This window comes from Channa argus, chromosome 19, assembly GCF_033026475.1.
Source record: "Channa argus isolate prfri chromosome 19, Channa argus male v1.0, whole genome shotgun sequence".
Lineage (NCBI taxonomy): Eukaryota > Metazoa > Chordata > Actinopteri > Anabantiformes > Channidae > Channa > Channa argus.
The window spans coordinates 9,115,522-9,131,888 of record NC_090215.1 but is presented as its reverse complement, the minus strand read 5'-3'; positions in this window follow the sequence as shown (position 1 = coordinate 9,131,888).

Below are 16,367 nucleotides of genomic sequence, written 5' to 3'. Positions count from 1 at the left end.
CCCCGAGATTACATGGGGAATGAGATTGAAGAGAGAGAGAGAAAGGGGCGTACAATGGAGGAGAAAATGGGGGGAAAGGGAGTATGAGGGGGAGACAAAGAATGGAGAAGGATGGAGACTTGTGATGAACCACAGTGATGGCTCATGGTACTGGTGTGAAAGGAGAAAATGCAGTAGAAGAGAAGAGAACTCAGGACGAAGCAGCCCGACACTCCGAATGATAAGTGTCTCACGCGCTGCAGGTTATGGGAAGTTCACACAAACAAATGATCCCCATTTGCCAGAGGCGAGGGACACAATTGAGAAAGAAGGGGCGACAGAGAAAAGCAGGAGAGGAGGAGCGAAAGGAGAAGAAGGAAGCAGAGGACTGAGTCGTAGAGCCATGATTTCAGATAACTCCATCTGCATTGAGGAAATGCTTACCTTTTTACCCCCGTAATGTTTTCAGGCGTTTGCAGCACAAACTAAAGCAACTTCAAGCAAACGGATGTTTATTAAAAACACTGCACAGTAAAGCCTTATGCTTTTTATTCTATATTATCGGCCACTTATGGACCTTGATCAATCACACTAAATGTATATTGAAAATTGTAGCATGTGCAGTGGGTGTGCTATGGTTTGCACCACAAGAGTTGAAATAAAACAGTAAAAAGGCTGCATGAATATGGTCGTTATTTATGCAGCGAGGAGCATGGAATGAAAGTTACAGTAAGTGTGGGTACTGGGTACTTTTTGAAATGTCTTCAGTGTGGTTACTTTTTACCACAGCATGGCAGACCATTCAATAAAATAGATTGTGTAGGGCTTCAAACCATAATATACATATTGTTTTGGTCACTTTTTATTGTAGTAAATGAATACGTCTTCAGCTAGAAAAAAAGTAATGTGAAGATTTTACCTTGTGGTGGCCTTTGCTTCAGTGAAAGTGAATACTGACCAATGCTGAGAAATAAATGCGCAACTATAGAATCAGAGCATTTCTCAATAAATAAAGTTTAATCATGAGAAATTTTAAAAAGGGCTAAATGCACCTGAGAAAGATCAGTGGAAAGAGACAATAGCTCACAAAACTGCTGGCTCTCCAGTTTGAATTTTATCATCAGGAACAAACCAAGTGTAAATAATTTGCCTTTCATAGCAGAGTCAAGGCATTTCATTTCCAAAACAGCTGCAGATCTAATTATTTTACCCTGAAATTAGAACTGAGCTCACTTTAAAAGGTACAAAGGAATTCACTGTAAGCGTGTAATTAATTTTATATTACTATTTACCTTTAGTCAGTTAATTATGATCTCTATAGATGTGTGTCCAACACACATACACACCTACACACACAGAAACACACCACCTTGTATAGAAAGACAGTGGTGGTTAAAAAAAAAGTGTGAATTTTACACACATGACTTCCTGTCCTAATCAAGGGCCTTTCTCAACTCCTATCTGAAAGAAACACATGACTGACTCCTTCAGCGGGATACCTACACACTGTGGGTGTGTGTGATGGGACAGTGAGTATGTGTGTATGTGCTCTGCCAAAAGCTCACCAACCCAGCAGTGGAGTGGTAAAGGATATTAAGCCGCAATTGCAAAAAGATTGTAGAAAGTGACATCCTTAATAGAGAAAGATTACTGTGTGCAACATCACTTTGATTTGAGCTGCATACATTTTCCTCACACAGACACATTTCTGGACAGCTTTGCACTCTGAGCTTTCCAGAATGGATGATTTAGTCGTTGTGTTTGCACTGACAAATGCAAATATATGTTCACATGAATGTATACAGTATACAGTAAGATGGCATTTTATAAGTTACTGTACACCAAACTAAAAGTAAAGCTGCCCTGCAATAAATTCTGCTTTCTCGATCATGCTCAGTTTCTGCTCAACCTGCTTTAGAGAGGTACTTTATGACTATTTCTATTCTGTGCTGTTATACAGAGAGCTGCTTCTGGTATTTAGCTTAGCATCAGTGATATAATGGGATGAGAAAGAAAGTTAGCTGAGGTTGTCACCACTGTTGGTTCAACAGTAAATGTGTCCACTATGTTAATATGCAGATAATGAAATGACAGTGAAGTAGCTGTTTTGACAAGTTTATCCTAGAATAAATTGTATTAGCATAGTATACAAGCAGACATATTACATAACTTCCAGCACACACACTCTGACATCGAAGCTTCAGCTTTTTTCAACTTTTGTTCTTTTTTTTATTCTTTTCCAAAGTCAATTTTCCCCTTTCCTCAACAAACTATACATTAACCATAGGTATTTTTGTGTTCTTTCAATAAATGCAACTCTCTTTCAGTATTTGGCCAGAAGCAGAGAGATTTCCGTCAGAAACTCCCATTGGAGCCCATTATAACAGAGGTCCAGAAATTCTCCTCAAGTCACAAACGGGGCTGTTTTGAAATCGCTGCTCTGCCTTCATTTTATTAAGTATGTTACCGTCAAGCCTTCTGCCACTCACAGCTTTTATTTTTGTTAACAGGACTAAGACGGACACAAACGATTCAGGTTATGTGATCAGGCTTCACCTAACAGTCTTTCTCCCTCATAATACGCAGTGGAGACACACACACACACACACACACACACACACACACACACACACACACAGGAAGAAAACTTTCAAAATAAAAGCCTTTTTTGATACTTTTAAAATGCTTTACCATTTAAATGGTAAAATAAGCTTGTGGTTTTAGTCTAACTGCAGTAATAGGTCCAGGTTCGCTGATTGGACAATTGTTAGAATCTATTCTCTCTCTCAACTTTCTCGACATTGAGATGTAAATGGTTCTGCATTCTTTAACCTACTGGGATTTCAACTTTAACATGACGTTTTGAAATGACCATAGTAGTTTATAAATTCTTTGCCTTAAGTTTTGCACTCAGCTATTACATTTCTACAGTTTCCAGGATTTTTATGCTACTATTTCATGTTACATTAATTGTGCTTATTTTCTTCTTTATTCAAACTATTTTACATTTTTATAGCAAACATTTCAGCTCTTTCAGCAAAAAATGTAATCTGGTAACACTTTAGATTGCAGTCCGCGACTTACAGGGTAAGTACAGTGAACTTACTGTACTTATAAGTAACAACGGTGCACCTCCACAGTACCTATGGATACAGAGCTACTGTTGTTACTTGATAACAATAAGCAAACTTTGGGAAATAACAGGGTAACAACATAACAAAGAAAAATACCTACAGTGTAAGTATTTTGTTAAGGTACTTATTAAATAATTACATCATATAAGCACATGCTTATGGTGTAACTACTTTGTAACTACAGATAAGAAGAGGGTAAAGGGATCCACTTTAAATTATAGCCCTCATTTGCTGTATTTATGGTGCAACTATGGTGTAACTACAGATAAGAAAAGGGTATGAGGCTCTACTTTAAAGCCCTCATTTGTTTTACCCACTGTATAACAACAGGTAACAAAAGGGTTTAAATATATTTTGTTTTTTGGAAATCCCTTTTCTAGTTCTCCATTGTTTTTTTTACATTTAATTAAACCCAGTTCAGAGGAATTAGTCAAAAGTTGTGATAGAATTGTAAAAAGTTCTTATTATTATTATTTTGGTTGTTTGATGCCTTACTGTTATCAGTCGTGTGTCAGCAAACCCTATAGGCCAAATCATTTGGTTAATTAGCAAATGTGTACTAGAAGGTTTACCTCTCATTTCTACCTCATTAAAATAACAATCCCCATCACAACAGCCTTCAATACAGCTGGTGTCAAGTAGAATGTCAAATCTGGGATTGTGCCAGGGGAGGATATGTCAGAATAAAAGTCCCCCACCTCAGGTCAAAATATTCTCAAATCCCTGCAGTAGTCTATCAGTATCAATCAGAAATAAAGTTTGTTAGCGCAGAGCCTGGAATCTGAGTGGGACAAAAGCACCAGGGAGGTCCTTTATTTAGCTAATTCTCTTCTATTTGAGATGTACATATTTCTGCTGTGCTTTGATAAGGCCTTGGGGACATGCATGTTTTAATTAGACCTGAGCAGCCTGCTTGAACAGTTCATAGAAAACTTTGAACATTTTTGCTGAAAGCCTCTCTCTCTTTGTGACAGGCAATACGTAATTAGCAGCATATGCACATTTGCATATATGCACCCTGTGACATGTTGCATCTTATTTGAATAAGTAGACATGTCTCAATGTGATATCCCTGAAGTGAATCCATGAATATGAGCTGCTAATTATACCAATCTTGCAAATGATCTATTAAATATTAATATCTTTTAACTTTACATTGTACGCTGGGAGCCTTTTTAGTCAGTGAGCTGTGCGTGTTTGTTTGTGTCAGTTCCACCTAGGTTGCAGTGTGTGTTGTCCTCTGTGCACAGACAGTGTACGTGTGTCTGTGCATGGTGTTTCATGTGAGGATGCATGTACCGTCTGGGTGTGTGCACATGGTCTCCAGTGGAGACAGACAATATGTGACTGTCATTTTTACACAGACAATAAAAGCCAATCAGTGAGAATACTGTGTATGAAAAGCTATAGAAAAGGAGGAGAATCTTTTTGTGAATCATACTCAAACCCTCTGGAAGCGTGCAGCATCAACCTGGTAAACAAGTTTCCATGTTTTATTGTTGAAACTAGAACTGCTTTCTGTCTTCAGTCTTTTCTTACTCATTGTTATTTCACATAGCACAAATAAAAATGTATGTATTTGGCTTTAAAAATTAATTAAACATTCCCCTTGAAAGTTTTCAAGATATTTACCATAGTTAGAAGTGTTTTCAATTCATTGCTATTCAGAAATGGTGATTGGAGTTGTCAAGTTGACAATGCCAAAACGCGCATATTGAAGTAAATTATACGTAGACATAATATTAGTCTAAAACGAATACCAATGACCTTTAGAAAAACTACATTTTACAAAGCCATTATTCATAACAAGAAGATTTTTTTCTCAGGTGTTTGAAGGGAAATTGAACTCAAGTTAAAAATTATTAACCAGTTTTTAATCAGGACATGATTTGAAAGTTACCTCTACTTAAAATTAAACCAGTGATGCATTAAAACACATTTTTCAAGAGACAAATGTAAAACATGTAGCCAATAATTTTTGTATATATGTACAACTAAACTGACAAACAGTATAAAAATATGAAAATTTAGGGATGGCAGTGGTTCAATTGGTAGAGTGGCTGCCCATCGACCATAGGGTAGGAGGCCCCACTTTTTCTGACCACATTTTGAAATGTCCTTAGGCAAGACACTGAACACACAACAGCCCATTCCCCTCCTCATCCCCATCCCCATCCCCAGTCGTGTGGTGCCGGTGCCATACCTGGTAGAAACTGGGGAGGGTTGGAATCCGGAGGAAAAACTGTGCCAAATCAACATTCGGACTAATGATCCGCTGTGGAGGCCCTGAAATTACGGGATAAACCGAAAGGACAAAAAAATTAATATAAAATAAAATAAAACGATATGAAAATTTCTGGGCACAAGCTGAGAGAGATGAGAAAGTACAATAAGTAGAATGACTGAGGTTGTGACTCATTGTAATGGTCAAAATAATGGTCAAGCGCCATCATGTCTTAAAGACATCATAGCACTCTATTATCCAAATAAACTACTTTGCTCTCAGAGTGCAGGTCGACTTGTACTTCCCAGAATTTCCAAACATAGAATGGGAGGCCGAGCTTTTAGATATCAAGCTCATCTCCGGTGCAACCAGCCCTCATTTCCGATTTAGGAAGCAGAATCTTTCTCTACTTTCAAGACTAGGCACAAACTGTCAGCAAAAACTAGAGCTGGCTCACGTGACTCGGAACCAGCTTTATTATGTGGCTCTAGACTTGGACTGCTGGGGCAAGTGATATTTCTACTCTGTCTACTCTATTATTAAGGTCATAGTGGGCGGTGGTAAGAGGTGGTTCTAATGTTTTATTATTATTTATACAAGTAGGGTGCCCAGTGAGTGTATAACCCCCCTGCACGATATTAACTTTGTGCCTTCTCTCTCGTAATGAGTTTCTCCCTCTCTGTCTCCCTCTTTCTGTACCTTTCTGCAGGTATCCCTGAGTTTGAAGCTGTGTGTTTCTGATGTGCAGTTACTGGCTCAATTTTCTGTTGTTGCCTCTTGTTGCTCCTTATTGCTCTTCTTTTATTTCTCCACTCGCCCCAACCAGTCAAGGCAGATAGCTGCCCACCCTGAGCCTGGTTATGTTGGAGGTTTGTTCGGTTAAAGAACAAACATTTCTCTCTGCTGTCACCTTAATGCTTGCTCAAGGGGGTTTCTTGGGTTTTTTCTATAAAACTGTAAACATGTTAAGTGCCTTGAGATGATTTTTTTGTGAATTGGCACTCTACATGTATTGAACTGAATTGAAGTGTGTAGTAATTGAAGTGTGAATGCAGTTAGTAAGTAATGAAACAAATGCATTATTTCAGCATATTGTATTCACATATAAGCACAGAAGCATATGGCTTTTCTGCCACACATTGAATCATGTACTTGGTTTATTTTTATTGCAGTTCAAACTGATATTGCTTCCCATGCTTTATGTCTTGGGGGGTCAAGCCAACTGGATTGCACTGCGTGGCTAAATCATATTTTCTTTTTACACACAAATTAAAGGTTCTTTTTTTTTCTTTACAGCTCGCTGGTAATATGTAATTGCACTCATCTTTTGATTCTCTGCACTGATCTTTGCTGCTAAGTGTGCTGGACAATGAAAAGCCTCTGGAGGCTCGGCTGATGAACACTACTCAGTCCTAATTGCATGCTAGTTTTGATGTAAGGCAATCATGAGGTCATCTGTTTGAAGTGGATGGCTTTGTTTGATCCATCTTTGTGTGAGTCCATGCATGTGGGTGTTTAAATGTCTTATCACCAGCTACCTGGTGCAATTAAGTCAGGCATAAGGAATCAGAGAAAGCAAAATGTGTTTTTGTGTTTGTGTGTAAACAGGAGTATGTGTGTATGCCTACGTACATAATGAAGCTTATACCTGAGCTCTATCTGACCAAGCTCTGTTTGGTTGCAACAGTCAATCAATCAGGAGCACAAACTACAGGACACGACTGCCTTCAAACTCATTAAAATGAACTTGGTGTAACAAGAGAAACATACCCTTCACAAATTAAGTTGTGTGTTGTAATTGTTTTCATGTTTGTGGGCCTTTCGACAACTTCAGAAGGCATTTGTTGATGCTTGATGTATGCTTGCTGCGCCTCAGGCAATGTTTTTTTTATGACCATTATTATTCAAATGAGCTAGAAATGTGTTTTGAAAGTCCTAAATCATTGAGCATGAATGGCTACCCTTGGCGTTTATAAATGACTTTCCACACAGGCAAACCTCCGCCTGCATGACTTACTCCACTGAGCTCATTTGGCTATTTGAGTTCTGTCAAAAGAATTTGTGTCAGTTTCCATTGGCATGACAAGTTGCATTAGAAAGTTTGACAAGATTTTTCTCTTGACTTTTTGAGTAATAAACAGTGTTGTGTTGGTAAAAGGAAAAGTGGATAAAAAAAAATGAGCTCCAGCTGATGATCAGCAGGTAAAAAACTGGATGTGGTCAAGTTAATGTAGTGTACTACAGAATGTAACATCGCTGTGTAATAAAAGTTTTAAATCTGTCCACAAGAGTGCAACTGTAACAGTATATTCATTATCAGCTATGAGATATAAAAAAGACAAATGTATGCACAATACATTTATTAACCTAGCAACAATACGGTGTAAAGAATAACTTCGGTCATTTTCTAAATTAATTATATTTCCAAATGAGCCCATACAAACACTAAAACCAACAATGAGTTGTTTTTTTATTGATGTAAAATGTCAGTCAGTCTTGGATTAGTTTATTCGCCTGTGCTGTAGATCTCTGTTGTGCCCAAAAATAAGAAAAAAAAAAAAAAAACAAGTACTTTGGAATGAAGAACCATGTCAGCCAGTGGAGCTCTGTGTCTGGCTGATGTTTTTTACTGTTTGTGGACAACAACGGATGTCTACAGACCAGCACAGACAAATAAGATAATCGAGGTTGCAGATAAGCGAACACCCTCCCCCTCATGAGTAGAGAATCGTTGAGAATGATATTACTTTATATACTATATACTACTACATATACAACTTTATATACTATAGAAAATGCCCAAAGTGTTCTTTTAACAAGTTCAATTTTTTAGCATTTTTGTAAATGAAATAATCCATTGTTCCTATAGAATGATTGTGTATCTTTAGTTTAAGCTCTAGTTTCAAAGACTGGGGAAGCATGAAGAATGACAACCACTCAAGCAACAGTGAAACCTTTTTAAAAAGATTTCTGTGTAACCCTCCCCCGCCACAGTAGATAAAACACTGCTAACCTCTTTCTCTGTTGATAAGATTTGGTTTGTAGATATTTTTATACCAGCGTAACTGCCCAGTGTAAAACATTCTGCTTTCGCATACACACATACTGACAAAATGCATGCATACAAGCTTACGCTCATCTTGTGTCCAGAAACACACACACACACACACACTCACACACATCACATCTTGATTAGGTTTTCATAAAGTCTGGGACTATGCTGAGTCTGTAATTGACTTTGACAGCAGACGCCTCCATGTCCTATGGCTATATTAAACGAACAATTTACATCTTCATTTCAAATTCTACATGGATAAAAAGCTATTAATTACATTAGTCTGCGAAGAGTCATTCCAGCTGTGTAGAATGTGTGTGTATCCCTGTCTGTGTGTATTTCCCATCCTTACACTTATACACTTTTGCTCATTTATATATTAATTCTGTCTTGCAGCAAAACAATGCCCAGCAAGTTCTTCTCTGGAGATAAGTTTACGAGTGTGGAAGGGACTTTTACTTCTATTGAAAAGCAAACACGTGGGCTAACTGCCTACTTCCATATGAACATTTTATGGACAGGGCAACATTTATTGTATCTATTGACTTGGCACGGGGTGCAGAGCTGTTGACTCATACACTACTCCGCATTCCTGGCTTTTTCTCCATGCTTAGTTAGAAGTTTTAGAATATGTTACTGGGTCTTGTAAAGTACAGTCACTATTAATTTCACCTGTCCAAGATCAGTTTCCAATGGATGGATGAATAGACAGACAGGAGGACGTACAGATAGAAAGAGACAGAAAGATCAGCTCAATCAAAGAAGGAGAAAAACATACAAAACCAAAAATGGGGGGAGGAAAGTGCTTTTGCATGACGATCAAGCTACTTTTCTCTCTTAGAGTGCTTCCTGTCAGCTTCAAAGAGCCGCTTCAAGAGGCCAGGAAAGTGGCTCTCTGAACAGCAGCAAGAACAGAAGCATCTCTGAGCCATCTGCGTGATGGGGGGAACAACACAGACCCCTGTGTTTGCTTTGGAGATAGAACGATCAAAGAACAACACTAACCATATAATGAAGGGACAGATGGACCTTATATGAAGAGGGGAGAAACAGAGAGAGGGAGAGAGAGAGACACAGAGAGACAGAGAGAGAGAGAGGTGTAGTCAAAATCAAACTGCAAATGCAACAATCTTTTAGAAGAGAGAGAGGTGTGCAGGGGGGATATGATGTGGTGAAAAAGTGCGAGCCATCTTGTCGCATGCAGACTGCCTGCGCTGAATGAGAAAGCTAAAAGGTAATTTCACGGATAAAGAGGAGGCCTAATGCACAGAGGTAATATAGCAGGGGATGGAACAAAGGCAAACTTTCATCTCTTTAAGCTTGGATGGAGAGAGAGAGTGAGAGAACGCAAGAGAGAAAAGCTTTGATGCTTTGAAAATGATAATAACAATCTCAAAGTCAGCCTCAGAAGAGAATGTGCCCCATTCCCTCCTCTTCTGCCCCCTACCACTTAATACAACTGCACAATGACTGTCTAGGACAAAGTGGGATGTGGGTTTGTATGTATGAGTAGAGGGGGGCAAATTGTGACACTTAGGGCCTCCCAAATTACGCAGGGAACAAACATGAAGATGACGAGAATAAAGAGACTCATTATGTCTGAGATTAGATGACTTTTGTGGACACACTAAGGAATGAATTTATGTAAAAATGATATTTCGCATAGGTGGTAAAGCTTTACATTATGTCAATAAAAGATTCATGGATTGCAGCTTCTCATCTTCGTTCTCTCTGTCTCGCTGATCTATATTAAAATGAAGAACGGAGGCAGTTTTAGACACAAAGCTATTTTGTCTGTTGTCTCTGCTGAAAAAGCCGGCATTATTCTCAGAGCTTCCTTAATGCACATTGCTAGTGGAAATGATGGGCATTACATCCCATCTGCCTTCAAAATGATGTAGGTGCATGAGATGCAGAGCTATCACAGAGGTATGAGTACCTATTGTCTTTCAAGTCAAAAATACGATATGTATAGCAGTGCTTAGACATTTGAAATGGCATGTTCAAGTGCACAACAACTTACCATAGGTGAACTAAATAAAATAATAGAATCATATGGCTGCAATTGTATTTCTGAATTATTATTCAAAAAGATGAATGTAAATAGGGTTAGCAAAAGGTAAGTAGAAGAATACTGAGTACATATACATTGTTTTATTGGTATTTTCTGAAAGTATAATCATTTGTTTGCCAGCTGGAATATATCCACAAATCTATGAATCTCCATCACCTAACGTTTTTAGGCTGTCGAATTGGCAAACCAATAAAGACTTTATATACTGTATTTGAAATAAAGGGCAGTAAAACTGTGAAAAGTAGGGTTTCTCTCAAAAGAAGAATCTGCATCATTATCAGCCAGGTATAGAGCAACTTGATTGCCTTTTATTATCTTTAAATTGAACAGACGATGCATTTAACTGCGTCAAACCGTCTGAGTGCTTGAGCTCATGATCTTTGACCTACTGGGGCTGGGGGGAAAACCATTAGCTGACTACATCTAGCCATGTTTTGTGAGTGTGTGTGTGTGTGTATGCGTGCGTGCGTGCACATGTGCACATGTGCACATGCCTATCAAGTCATCACCTCCCCCACCTTTCTTTCTTGGAAAATACAATTTAATACCCAATCTTCAATTATTCAAACCATTTGCTCCGAATACAATCTGACCTACAAATGTTATCACACATCTCTAGAGTTTGGATCTTTTGGATGGATTTAATTTACTTAATGTCTACTATCAGTGCATTTTTGCAAAATAAGTGCAGAATCTTTTGCTTAAATCAACCAATATACGATGTGTGACATCTAAGATTCGAGTGCTACAGTAGATCAGGAACATAAGCGATCAGTTCATGCATTCGTTGATTATAGTTAAATTGTCCCTATTATTTCTGCTTTGTTCCAAGGTGTGGCCTCCTCCTGTTGAGTTTGAGCTCTGATCACAGATTGAATTCCACCATGAAATATCCTTGTGTTTTACCTCATTGGTTATTCTGTCCTGGTTAGTGCCAATTGCACACAGAGAAAAGACCTTTTTTATCCTTCCTCCCTCATTTCGTTTTTCTCTCCTGACCCCTCAGAGTATCACCAGACCTCAAAATTGCATTGAATATATAAATGCTAATGCTAATAACTGCTAGCAGGAGCAGATAATGTCCTTGACTGGTACAAGAAAAGATCCTTTTCTTTTACATGACTCACTGCCTCTGAATAACATTAGGAGAGTTCACATCCCAAGCTCTTATTTCTCTCCTATTCTTTCTCATTCTCCCTGTGCAACTGTAGCCTTCTTGTAGCAGAAGAAAAAAAATACAGCTGAAGTGTAAAATATTAATTCATTTATCTACACGATAAGATCTCGCTGCCTCGCTCAAAATTCCAATGACATCCATTTGCCATTAAGTCAACGCAACACACAAGCCATGAGACTTCTGGAGCTTGTCTGTCTTTACACCCCCCCCTCCCCCACCTCTTCCATATGGCTCCGTTTTTATGCCTCTGGAAGCTTTTCATGGTAGGAATTAAACTATAATACTTGTTTCAGTAGCATGCATGTTAATGGCTGCAGCAAAGCTGTCATTTAAGAGAGATGAAGAAACGGCTGCGTCGAACAAAATGGCCTCTCGTGGAAACAGCCAGGACGTCTTTGGGACTTTTTATTGTCTCTCCAAAGATGGAGATCATCCTGATACCAGAAATCCCTGCAGCTCTGGAATGAGGGGTTCAACTTGTTATTGTGTATGCTGATTGGTCTATGTTTAAGAGTGTCCAGTGGAGTCCAAAAAACCCTATTTGGCCTTCCCAGCAGGGCCTGTCAGTAACAATGGAGGAATTAAAGCACCCTGCACTGGCAAAATCACCACATGAGATGAATAAGAGCCCAAATATTCCATTGTTTAATATAGGAGCTTGTTTCTCTTTGAAGATGGATGTGAAGAGAGCTGCGTGGCAGAATTTGCCCTTGCTTCAGTTCCTAAAAAATGAATTATTTCTCGTCTGGCAGGCAGCTCTCCGGAGGTGAGAGGCTGCCTCTTAACATGAGCAGGTATCAGTCTTAAAACCGCTCAAAGTAATTGTAGCTTTGAAGTCACACACATCACAGATGGCACTGTCAATATTGCACCAACTTGTCTGGGTACTTTCCTCCCAACTCTGCTGTACTTTTTCTCCTTTTCTTGTGACGAAAAATACATTATTTGTCACACACTTTTTTATTAAAAGAGGCCAACTATCAATCAATCCTGCAATCACTCATGCAATCACATTAATCATTCTTTTCTGCCTTATTTGCGTCATTTGGTATAAGAATGTTGAGACCCCAAGTGAAATGTACTTCACAGCTACATCTGGTTCTACATATTCTTTTGACAGCACACTCTTTAAACCATGTCAGCAATATTCACTACGAGCAATAGTCACTGATAACTACCATTAGATTTCTCAGACTTTCAAAGAAAGTAACTTTTCAAGGCTATTCTTCTCTTTATTTCATCTACTTTACTAGGCTAACAATGGGGTTTCTTTGTGAATAAAAGAAGTTAGATTAGTTGAGGATCAAACACTGAGCAGCAGGGCTAAAATTTAAGCTCAAAGGTTTTAAAAGGATACTGCACTTTTAGAATTAGAACAACCTTTATTGTCATTGAGCAGATATACATATTGCACATACATGTTACAATGAAGTTTTACATTAATAAATCACAACTACATTGATTTCAGGACATAAAATCAGGGTATAAAAAGAGCAGTGTAGAAAGGAAGGACAGTCTCAAGTGGATTTTAGCCGGAATCTGTGTGTAACCAGTCGGCTTTGGTAGAAATTCTACAAGAAAACCACCTTTAAGGAGATCGATGTTGATCACCTCCCTTTAAGTAAATAGCTGCAAACAGACAATGCAACAATGGCAGGATAAAACTGTTGCTAAAGTAGCTCATTGTTAAGAGGAAGTAAGACTTTATAGAAAACATGCCCTTTTCCATGTTCAGACAGCATAACACAAACAACCACAGCTGATTGTAAAAGAACCACAAAGAAAGGCTGATAAGCTCCTAATAGTAAAATAGCCACAGGACGCCACAAACACTTAATCGTGACCAACTAAAAAAAATTCTGCAAATGAGCACAACACAGGTCCAGAATACCACTGAAACCAAGATTTTAGGGGAAGCAGTTCCAGTCATGTATCCATCTGTAGCCATGTAATGAGAAGATAAAAGGGATGAATCACGAAGACACATGAGTTCTTGGGTCTCCGCAGGTATAATGCTGTAAATCATTACCACCTTTCAGACTCCCTGCATGAAGAGCCATTGTTTTGAAATCCCTGCGCTGCTATCTGATCTTCTCAGAGACAAAATTTATAAGCAGCGCATGCAAGAGACAGAGACAGGAAGGTAGGCATTTGCAGCACACAGAGAGAAGAAAGAGGGAAAAAAAGAAAAGTAAAACAACACAAACTGAGGGAGAGCGTTGTGGAGAAGCAGACATCACAGGAAGACAGTGAGCAAAGTCTTTAGGCCAGGCTTGAGAGGTTGCACATGTTTCCTGCTTTGATTAATAAACTCTGGCTGGGGCTCAGGTCAGCTCGCTGCTCATCTAGCACTGCTTCACTCTCACACACGCCACACACTCCTTGCTGTCTGCCTGCATTCCTGTGTTGACTGACATGGCCTAACCTCTTTTAATTGTCCTTGAGCAGAAGTTGTGCCAAAGGCTGAATCCATTAAAAATACAGAATTGCTTGTTATATGTCCATTTATGTGCATATACAGGACGTGCACTGCCAAATTTCATACATTTGATGTGTTCCGTCACTGCACTTTTTTCTTTTTAACACTGCACACACGGAAGTGTGTGTGTGCAATGTGTGTCTAGTAGCCATGCAGCCCAACCGATGATAATACAATAATGAGGTCATATCAGTATTCATCTCACAGGCCGGAACAGGGTGGAGTGTTGATAGAAATGATATTAGGCCATCCAAGATTAAGCACATTTACTCAAATACATACTCAGGTACTTTAAGCCTAACCCTTCATAATGGGTCCATTCGTCCACTGCATAATGGGGCTCCTATTACAAACTGCATTTAAAAGAATCAAATAAAACATGTAATTTTGATCAAAAAGTAAGAAACACTCACCAAAATGCATCATTAGGGCAACCCTTGCCCACAGTTTAAGACATTAAGGGCGTTTAGCCATAAGGAGTGGTGAGCATAATGGGCTGGGTGTGGGTTCATCGGGTTGTCTGCTAACATTTTTATTGCCTTTTTGCTCCATACTTTACCCATTAAAGAGTTGGAAATGTACAAAAATTGTGTGCCAATTTGTCAGTTATTTGCCCGCTAAATGTTGAAGCACTTTGCTGTCATTTGGGGTGATCAATGCTTAATGAATTAGTCTGTTTTTCACCTCCGTTAAAGGCAGACATGCTTAGCACCTTCCCAATCCCTTTGAGACTGTGTCTGATGGAAGCCTTCCACCCCTAATTTATGAAAAGTGAGGAGCTAAGCAGTTCATGCGTCTAGAAGTGCTAGCTTTTTGGTAAATTGCTTTTTGTGAATTCACTTGAGTCCAAAATGGAACTCATCCTCAATTTTCATTAAACAGAGGATGAAAGAATGTCTTGAGAAGTGGTGGAAATAAAGGGGAAACAGAGACAGAGAGACTACAAGATAAATGGGAAGAGCTCCAAGCAATGTTTACATGATGGGAATGAGCGTCCTAATGCAGTGATGATTGCAGAGTGTTTCCAGTGATTCCATTTAGCCTATTGAATTAGCCAGAGCTAGAGTCAGCACGCTGGCCCCGGCGCTCCAGACCCGCACCCAGGCATCGCAATCCAATTAAACACATGTGTTAAATAATGTAATGATTGCCTAAGTATACCTTTCAGCTGGTCTGCATTCATTTTGAGTCATTGTTTTCTGGGCTTTGGGAAAGGTTATGCAGATTGATAGAATTAATTGTCTGGCAAGCGAAAAATGTCATTAGAACACTTAGATGGCCATGATGGCCAATTTATATCCCCAGTCTGTTAGCGGCCAGGCATTTTAATTTGTAACTTGACATGATAATGTGGCTGGGCCCCAGCTCACAATATTATTCACATTGATTAAAAGGGACCATTCTTTCCCCCTTCAGCCGGACATGCAGAATCCACACACTGTTAACTTTATCTGGCTAACATTTAGCGCGCAAAGACTTTTAATGCTTCAGTTTTAACAGGAATCTAACACATATCTACAATATGCAGAATTTAAGTCATGTAGCCACGTGAACAACAGTATTCATAGTTAGGGCACAAATTGTGATATTCTTAAATATGTGAGTCAAACCTGAGAACGGCCACAAACAACTTTTTGAACAATAGATGTGCAGCTGGGTCCCAATTTTAATTGAATTTTTCGGTTACGTCTAAATACATTTTAAAGCTGTTAACATTTGAATGGATGCGTTCTTTGTTGTTGTCCTTGTACAATATGTTGTTTTGTTAACTCAGAAAATGTAATAACTGTTGGGGGTGAGCTACCAGAGTGTTAGACTTTCTGACTTTGATCACAGGGAGGCAGTAGCGACAGATGGGGCAGTTACATGGAGAAACCGGAGAACTGTGTGGGAAAATGGTGCTTCACGTTGTTAAATAAGCACATATCTTTTTAAAGAGTGCATGATTGAACAACGGGTGATCTGCTACCATTTTAATGAACTGGCTTTGATTTCGATAGAACTCAAGTACTGTAGAGTACAGTGAATGCCAGGGAATTGCCATTGTCTTATTTGTTTGTGACCATTGCCTACTACTTTATTTTGTTGCCATGCTTTGTTTTCATTTATTTTTTAATCTGCTTTTTGTTTACTTTCATTTCTCTTCTCAAAAATTAAAGCTAACACAACCCCAGTAATTGTGTCCAGTGTGACAACCACTGTAGTTTTCCCAGGCTAAACACAAGCAGTGGCTAGTTTAAGAATA